This window comes from Erithacus rubecula (assembly GCF_903797595.1).
Source record: "Erithacus rubecula genome assembly, contig: scaffold_137_arrow_ctg1, whole genome shotgun sequence".
Classification (NCBI taxonomy): Eukaryota; Metazoa; Chordata; class Aves; order Passeriformes; family Muscicapidae; genus Erithacus; species Erithacus rubecula.
The window spans coordinates 321,523-330,008 of NW_027636158.1; the positions used below are offsets into that span (position 1 = coordinate 321,523).

The following is an 8,486-nucleotide window of genomic DNA, read 5'->3' on the forward strand; positions in this document are numbered from 1 at the left end:
CAGCCTGCCCACAGCCAGCCTGAGGCTGCTCACAGGGTTTTCTCTGCTCAGCATTGGCCTGGAAAAATGTTCTGAAGAGAGCCTGACCAAGGAGCCTGGAGCCCCCAGGCCCTGCCCTGAGGTGTCAGTGCTACCCCAGCAGTGCCCATGGCCTGTCCCTGCTGCAGCCCCGGTGCTGCCACCCCCAGGGCTGTGCCCGACCCCGAGAGCACTCAGGCCCTGCAGCAACATGAGGAGCAGGAGGGCAGCGGGGCAGTGGCACGGGAGCAGCACTGGCAGCACCAAATGCTGCTGCTGCTGGGCACAGTTGCTGTGCCAGCACTGATCTGCCCCAGCTCTGCACACAGACATTGCTGCTGCAGCTCCACAGAAGGGAACATATTGGGGAACTCTGGTGAAAACTTTCCTTGGAGATCCTTTAGTACATTTATGGCCCCTGAGATCACAGGGTCTCATGGACACAGTCTCTGGCCACAGGGAATGTGGAGAGAAACAAAAGGATAATGGCAAAATTATGACATTTTTTAATGGAATATAATAGAAAAGCAGAACAACAGAAATAAACTCCAAAACCAAACCAACAAGAACTTTGAAAAACAACATTTATTTCAAGTGATTTGAAGAAATTTGCCAGCAGTCCAATGTTCCTAAAATCTTTGTGTCATCAGTCTCCAAATTGCAGTCTTGAGATCCTGATTCCTCAGGCTGTAGATGAGGGGGTTCAGAGCTGGAGGCACCACTGAGTACAGAATTGACAGGGCCAGATCTAGGGATGGGGAGGAGACAGAAGGGGGCTTCAGGTAGGCTAATGTGGCAGTGCTGACGAACATGGAGACCACAGCCAGGTGAGGAAGGCAGGTGGAAAAGGCTTTGTGCCGTCCCTGCTCAGAGGGGATTTTCAGCACAGCCCTGAAGATCTGCACATAGGAGAAAACAATAAACACAAAACAACCAAATGATAAACAGATACTAACAGCAAGAAGCCCAAATTCCCTGAGGTAGGATTTGGAGCAGGAGAGTTTGAGGATATGTGGGATTTCACAGAAGAACTGGCCCAGGACATTGCCCTGGCACAGGGGCAGGGAAAATGTATTGGCTGAGTGCAGCAGAGCATTGAGAAAGGCACTGGCCCAGGCAGCTGCTGCCATGTGGGCACAAGCTCTGCTGCCCAGGAGGGTCCCGTAGTGCAGGGGTTTGCAGATGGACACGTAGCGGTCATAGCACATGATGGTCAGGAGATAATACTCTGCTGAAAGAAAAACATAAATAGAAATAGTTGTGCCACACATCCTTCGTAGGAGATGTTCCTGGTGTCCCAGAGGGAATTGTGCATGGCTTTGGGCACAGTGGTGCAGATGCAGCCCAGGTCAGTGAGGGCCAGGTTGAGCAGGAAGAAGAACATGGGGGTGTGCAGGTGGTGGCTGCAGGCTACGGCGCTGATGATGAGGCCGTTGCCCAGGAGGGCAGCCAGGGAGATGCCCAGGAAGAGGCAGAAGTGCAGGAGCTGCAGCTGCCACGTGTCTGCCAATGCCAGCAGGAGGAAGTGGCTGATGGAGCTGCTGTTGGACATTTCTTCATTCTGGGCATTGTGGATTATTGAAAGCAGGCATTGATACACTGGAACAGATTTTCTTGTGTCAATGCTATGTTTTTTTTCTTACTAATGTACTCAAAAATGCTTCACTTTCTTTGAAGTAATGTCGTTTCTGTTTTTCTTTTTTTTTTTTTTAATTTGTTTTTAGTTGGGGGTTTTTCTGTTAACATATTGTCCCTTTAACTGAAGGGGCAGAAATCGTCTTTCATCATTGAACTCAGCCTGAACAATGGGGAGCCCAAAGAGAATACTGGGCTGCCACTCCCAGTGCTGTCACAACTGCTGGTCCCACACAGCTGGCACTTGATCATTAAATCTCTCTCTTTTTCAGTGTGACTGCACTAAAAACATGTTGGAAAAATAAGTAGGACTCTTTGATGGGTCTAGTTTCAAAGCCAACTTCTTTGAAGCTTTCGCTCTTTCCTAGACACCAGAAGAGGGAGGGTATCCAGCATTGATGTGGCTTTCTGTTGCCTGGAGTTGTGCCTATTGCAAGCTGTTTCTCTCTATCCAGGCCTTGTCCCTGCCAGTCCTCCAAGAGCCCACCAAACCCTGGGGGCTCAGCTTTACCCTGCAGACCCCTCCCAGCACAGGGCACTGCCCAGGGACAACTCCCTGCCAGCAGGGCCTTAAGGGCAGCTCAGAAAATTTGAAATGCTGCAAGCCAAGGTGCTGGTACTGCTGCTGTCTGTAGGCAGAGGAGGGTGAGGAGGCACTTTGAGAGGGAGATGTGAGACAGATCTACTGATGCCCAGTGGAACAGTGCAGGGGTCTCAGTGACACAACACACCAGACAGCCCCTTTCCCTTGCCTTGAGGAGAAAGCCGAGAGCAGCCCTGGCCATGCACCACCATCTCCACAGCAGGAGGAATCTATCCTGATGGGGGTAGCTCCTTCCACCTCCAACTTCTCCCTACAGTGCATGGGGAGCTGCCAGGTAGGCTGAGAGCTGTCTTTGGCAGATGGCACATGCCCTGGGCTGGCCAAGAGCCCTGAGGGCTGCAGGAGCTGCTCTGCAGGACAGCCCTGGGCAGCTCTGGCTGCAGCCCCAGCTTCAGCCCCTGCAGCCATCCCTGGCAGCAGAAGCTGTCCTGCCCTGTCCCTCTGACACTGCCCAGGGCAGCCCTGCTCTGCAGAACATCCTCCTCCTCCTGTGCCTCAGAGAAACTGTTAGAGTCCTCCTGACACATCCCCTAGGCTATGGGCTGTGTTGGCTCCAGGAGATCCCTCCAGGAGCACAAGGGACATTGCCTTGTACCCACGGACTCACCATGTTGGGGGCTGTGAAGATGTTTCTCTAAGTGAAGTCTCAGCTCAATGTCTTCCCAGTCCTGATTGCCTTTAGCCTGTTTGTGCCTGACCCCTCAGTGCCTGCAGGCAGTGCCCTCAGCCGTGCTGGGCTGGGAGAGAAACTGCTCCTTAGCAGAATTGACATTTTGAAGCTTTTCTTGGTGGCCTGAAGCTCCCGCTGTTCCAGAAGCCCAGCCCAGCTCAGAAGCACAGACACAGCACCAAGAGTTTTATTACCCCCTCAGGGCTTTGATGTTGTTTACATCAAACTCCGTCCCTGAGAGTCTGTTCATAAACTTCTCGAGAACTAAACGTCAGAGTAAAATCCAAAGTTTGTTGAAGTTTTAATGGATCCCACTGAGGGACATGACTGTGAAACTGTCCCCAGATTCCAGTTAGAGCCTAACACTGAAAGTAGTGATGAGAGGTGCAACAAGCTAAGGAAATGTGTTTTAGATGCTGAGCAAATCTGGATGTGTTTCAGGAATGCAAAAGGCCAAGGCCTGAGCCCCAGTCCCTAGCAAGGCAGATCCTGTCCCTCCCTCATTGCTCAGGGCTCTTCCCGGGCCACTGGGCTCTGGGGATGTGCAATGCCAAGGGCAGGACCATGGGTGGTGTGGGAGGTGGGTTTCTGGACGTTCACTGGACAGACTCAGGAGCTTATTATTTGCTGTTCTTCAGTTTTTTATTTTATCATAAGGCATGGGTATAAGAGAGAGAGCTTAGAGAGAGGTTAGAGATCAGAGGTAAGAAGAGAGAGGCAAGAGGAAAGAAGCAAGAGAGAGAGCTTTTCCATTTGCAATAAAATAAATATTTTTCCATAATGAATATTCTAAATTCCAATAACCAATCTAATACAATACACAAATTTCTTAATATTTGCATGCAACCTATAGGAACAACTAAATTATCATGCTTTATAGCCTTAATCCTTATCTTCAGACCTTTCCGGCCAAGCTTGGGACAGGATGTCTGTTGGTTCTTTGGTATGTGTGGTATTTGGTATTATCTAAACAGAGGAAGAGGCCTCAAACCTTAATATTACTATTTTCAGCATCTCTGTCAAATACTGCTAACATCTCTATTTAATCTATTGTTTCAGAACTACTTGCTAGGCATTCATAAGTCTTTCCTATTCCTTCACCAACAGGTGGCCCCTGCCAGGCTGCTGAACAGGGACAAGGAGGCATTGAGGCCCCAGCACAGCAAGGCTCACTTGTCCCCTGCTGGCCTCAGGCCCAGGGCCAGCAGCCATGGCCCAAGTGCTGCAGCAGTTGGCTCTGGCAGGGCCTTTCAGCTGCTGCCCATCCCTGTGCCCTCTGCAGCCCAGGCTGTCCTACGGTGTCCATGCCCTGCTCCTCTGTCCCTGCAGGCTGTCGTCATCCCTCTGCTGCCCCACCTCACTGGTCCCTTCTTTGCTGACAGCTCTGCCTCCTGCTTGCCTCTGCCTGGACACACAAAGCCTTGGCCTTGATACCAAAAGGATCATTCAATTTTACTGTGCCTGTAAACTTTAAGCAGTGGGGCAGTGCATTGAAAGACTTCTTTCCCAGCAGAGATGATTTGAAAACCAGAAGACCTCTGACTCAAGGGTGAAGTGATAGAAAAAGTGAAGATAGAAACTGGGAATTTGGGGTGGGGTTTATGGAAATGGGTAAGTTGTTTGTCACGTGTAGCAACTGCATATGGGAAACACACTTTTAGAATCACATGTCCATTTTGATTATGTGTTATCTCCTGCTGGAACTTAGGCCTGAATAAACGATGCCCTCTTTAACACCAAAGTAGTGTTAAGGAGCCATTTTCTGATACTTTGGAGATTTGCTAATAGTATGGCCTCATGGACCCAAGGAGTCACTTGTGACACTGGTAACTCATGGAACAAAGGATCCATTGTGAGACAGCACTGCTCCTGTCCAGGCACTCTGTCCCACTCATATAACGCTGCAGGGATTGTTTTTGTAAAAGTTCAGTACCAGGCACTTGGATTTCTTAAACCTCACATTGAAGGATTTAGTCCCTGGATCCTGCCTTTCCAGATCCCTGTGCACATCTCTCCTACCATACAGCTAATCAACACTCCCAGCCAGCTGGGGTTCACCAACATTCCATGAAGTCTTCCCTGTTTCACAATGATCTTCATAATCCATGAGGCCTCCCAGTATCACAATGTGCCTTTCATTCCATAGGACCCTTTGGTGTCACAAAGTTCCTTTGATCCTTGGGCCCTGCAGTGTCACAATGGATCCTTGGATCCATGAGGTCTCGCAGTGCAGCAATGCCCTCTTTGATCCCACAGTGTTACAATGGCCTCTTGGTCCCAAGGGGCACTATGGCGTCAAACATGTTTCCTTCATTCCAGGAGTCCCTGAGGAGCAGCACTGCCCCCTTGGTTCCATGGGGCCCTGCAGTGTCACAATGGCCCCATCATTACATGAGGTCCTGCTCTGTCACAATGCTCTACATGGTGCCCCAAGGCCCTGCAGTGTCACAGTGGCCTCTTGGTTCCATGAGGCCTCCAAGTGCCACCATGAATTCCTTGGTGCTGCAGTGTCACAATGGAGCCCTGGTTACACAAGATCCTGCAGTGTCACGAGGGACCCTTGCTTCCATGGGGCACCAGAGTGTCACAATTGCTCCCTTAGTTCCAAGAGTCCTTGCAGTGGAACAATGGTCCCTTGATTCCATTGTCCCCAGGCTCTCACAAGGCTCTCCTTGGTCCCACAGTGTCAAAATGGCCCCTTGGTTTCACATGGCCCTGCAGTGTCACAGTGGCCTCTGTGGTTCCATGAGGACCCAGAGTGTCACCATGGACTTCTTGTTTCCATGTAGCCCCACAGTGTCACAGTGGCCCCTTGGCCCTGTGGTGCCATGTCGTACACAGTGTCACCATGGTGCTCTCAGTTTCACGAAGCCCTGCAGTGTCACAATGGTCCCTTGCTTCCCCAGGGCCCTGCAGAGTCACAGTCATCACAGAATCACCCAGGCTGGAAAAAACTTTGAGAGCATCAAGTCCAATCTGTGACCCAACACCACCTTGTCTCCCAGACTGTGGCACTCAGTACCACATTTGGTCTATCCTGAAAGACCTCCAGGTACAGTGACACACCCACCTCTCTGGCCAGTGCAATGCAATGCCCAATCACCCTCTTAGTAAAGAATATTTCCTAATGTCCAGCCTAAACCTCCCCTGGTGCAGCTTAAGTCTGTGTCCTCCTGTCCTGTTTCTGTTCCTTGGGAAAAGAGCCTGAGTCCCATCTGACTGCACTCTCTGGTCAGGGAGTTGTAGAGAGTGATGAGGTCTCCCCTGAGCCTCCTCTTCTCCAGGATAAACAGCCCCAGCTCTCTCAGTCACTCCTCACAGGACTTGTGTTACAGACCCCTTACCAGCCTTGTTACCCTTTTCTGGACACTCTCCAGCCCCTCCAGGTCCCTCCTAAATTGGTAGACAAGAACTGGACACAGCACTCGAGGTGCTGCCCAACCAGTGCTGAGCACAGGGGAAGAATCACTGCCCTGCTCCTGGTGGCAACTCTGTCCCTGATCCATAAAAGTTCTAGGGCTGGGACGAGGGAAATGGTGGGGCGGGTGTGGGGACAAAATCTGACCAATTGTCATGTCAGTCATGAAGGGTCTTGATTTTCATATGAGGTCAGCCTGCATTAGAAGGTGCTGGCGGTCAATATCAATTGGACATGGCTGATATCAATCTATAAACAGGAAAAGACAACAGGACAAAACTGTTCTCTCTGTATTTTTTTCAATATAGTATATTTACTTGGAATACACTTCTGAAATCTTTCTAATTAACCACAGAAGAATTGAGAAATGAAATAATTCCCAAGGGCTTTTTTGTTCTGGTGTTTTCAAGAGATGTTTATGAACCTTGTCACTGAATTCCTGAACTGAGGAGCTCAAGAAAGAAGAGGCCTCTGGAAAAGTAAAATTCATCAACAGCCTCCAAGTGGCTGAGGATCCATCCTCATCAGATCAGGAATGAACAGAAATGGGCACAGCTTTGTGGTGGCTCCAGCTCTGGGAAGGGACCTGGGCATGGAGCAGGAGCAGCTCTGCACAGCCCCAAGGCTGGGGCTGTTGTGCTGGCCTGGGCAGATGGGATGGCAGCAGGGGCTGCAGAGCTCTCAGGAGCTCAGGGAGAGGGGAGCAGGGCACACAGGGAGCCTCCTTTTGCCTTGGCCAAGCACCTTCTCATTCATCACCCCAAAGGGACACACCCACTGACCACTCACACTGACCACACTCAGTGTACCCAGTGACCACCCCCACTGACCACAACCAAATGACCACGCCCAGTAAACACACTCACAGACCACCTCTGCATACCATACCTCAATGACTGTAGCCCACTGATCATACCCACTGACCACAACCAGTGACCACACCCATTGCCCACAGCCCGTGACCACACCTATTGACCACAACAACTGACTGCACCCACTGACCACATCCTTTGCCAAGACACCAATGCCCTCACCCACTGACCACACCCACCGAGTTCTCTCACTGACCACACCACTGACCACCTTCACTGGCCACACCCACTGACTATAGGCACTGGTCACATGCTACTCACTGCCCTAATGACCATACCTCCACTGAGCAAATCTCACTGAACACACCAATGGACCACACCCCAATGACCCCCAAACTGACCACACCCCAAATGAACATAACCACTGAACACACCCATATCCAAGAAACCAATGCCCACACCCCACTGACCACACCCACTGACCACACTCCACTGACAAACTGGCCATACCTTCACTGACTGCACCAACAACCACATCCCCTGACCACCCAACTGACCATCCCCACCCAACTACCGAATTGACCACATTCACTGACCACAACCACTGACCATATCCACTGACCACTCTCCAATGGCAACCTATCTGATCAAATCCTCTGGCTAAAAATGCTTACCACACTTACTCTGACCACCTGCACTTGCCACCCCCAGTGACAACCCAAGTGACCACACTAGCACGGACTACCACAGCCACTGACCACATCCCACTTCCAACACTTCCAGCACTGACCACCCCAAATGGCCACACCCACTGACCAGGACCCACTGACCACCCCCACTGACCACCCCCACTGACCACACCCACTGTCCATACCCACTGACCACAATCCACTGACCACCCAACTGACCATACCCTGACTGACCACATGCCGCTGGCCACACCAACTTGCCACCCCCATCACAGAACACACCCACTGACCACACCCACTGCCCAGACACCAAGGCCCACACCCCACTGACCACACCTACTAATCACACCCCACTGACCACCACAAGGACCACTTCCCACTGGCCCCAACCACTGATCACACCTACTAACCACCCCACTGACCAGACCCAATGGTCACCCCACTAACCACAATGCAATGACCACCCAAGTGACCACACCCCCACTAACCTCACCCACTGACCACACCCCCACTGATCACCCCCACTGCCCACAAAGACCACACCAAGTGACCATCCCTCACTGACCAAACCCACCAACCACACCCACTGCTCACACCCACTGACCACACCAATGACCACACCAATGACCACATCCCCAAT

At 51.3% G+C, this 8,486-nt stretch overlaps 1 pseudogene across 1 annotated transcript; it reads right to left on the bottom strand.

Moving 5' to 3' along the window:
- Nucleotides 1–647: 647 nt before the first annotated feature.
- LOC306815469 (olfactory receptor 14C36-like) lies at nucleotides 648–1,587 on the bottom strand (annotated as a pseudogene). The gene has a single exon. The product of its transcript is annotated as an olfactory receptor 14C36-like (transcript).
- Between the last annotated feature and the right edge of the window lie 6,899 nt (nucleotides 1,588–8,486).